Raw genomic sequence first — 818 nt, forward strand, 5'->3', positions numbered from 1 at the left:
AGAAATCCGCCTGCCTCTGCCTCCCAAGCAATAGTCATTTTCTACTCAACATTACTGTTATGCAAAGGAAAAACCAGAAGGCTGACAAATGGGAAGAATGACTGTTCAATAGCTTAACTACTAAAACACATTGAGATAGCATTAGTAAAAGAAAGAGTTCTTTCTAGTAAGTCATGGTGGTCATTTGAATGAATGAATGATCAGTTTGTTAGACAGGTGTCCAGGTATTGCTCAATGTGTGTACATACTGCTGAGTGACTGTTCCCATGTGACTTTGTTTGTAGAGAGCAGAAGCCACTCTCTGGGTCCCAAAATTCATTGCTCACAGTAAAGAAAAGACATAGGGCTAGAGAGATGGCTCTGTGGTTAAGAGCACCAACAGACCTTCCAGAGGTCCTGAGTTCAATTCCCAGCAACCACATGGTGGCTCACAGTCATCTGAGAAGGGGATCTGATGCCCTCTTCTGGTGTGTCTGAAGACAAAGACAGTGTACTCACATACATGAAATAAATAAATCTTTAAAAAAGAAAAAAGAAGACATAATGTAGTAATGAGCTGAAGCTATAAGAATAAAGCTTATCTAAAGGCTGAGAGAGAAAAAAGGGTGGGGGTCATTTCAAACTTTAATGAATAAGATTATTTTTTCTTAATTTCTAAAATTAGAAAAAGCAAACTCTTTTTTAAATAAGAATGATCCTTCTTTTTTAAACCTTTAAAGCAAAAGTCTATAGTTAACATATCTTCTAAATTTGTTGCTCTAGTTTAACTTGGGTAGCTAACCTAACAGATTTTTTTTTTTTTTTTTTTTTTTTTTTTT

The 818-nt window shown here is 35.6% G+C and overlaps 2 protein-coding genes across 2 annotated transcripts in view; one reads left to right on the forward strand and one right to left on the reverse strand.

Moving 5' to 3' along the window:
- Positions 1–818, forward strand: part of Trappc3l (trafficking protein particle complex 3 like) — a 57,735-nt gene that overhangs the window by 47,160 nt on the left and 9,757 nt on the right. The window lies entirely within an intron of this gene.
- Calhm5 (calcium homeostasis modulator family member 5) overlaps positions 1–818 on the reverse strand; it is a 5,231-nt gene that overhangs the window by 1,253 nt on the left and 3,160 nt on the right. The window lies entirely within an intron of this gene.

The sequence above is a fragment of the Mastomys coucha genome, unplaced genomic scaffold (assembly GCF_008632895.1).
Source record: "Mastomys coucha isolate ucsf_1 unplaced genomic scaffold, UCSF_Mcou_1 pScaffold3, whole genome shotgun sequence".
NCBI classification, from domain to species: Eukaryota; Metazoa; Chordata; class Mammalia; order Rodentia; family Muridae; genus Mastomys; species Mastomys coucha.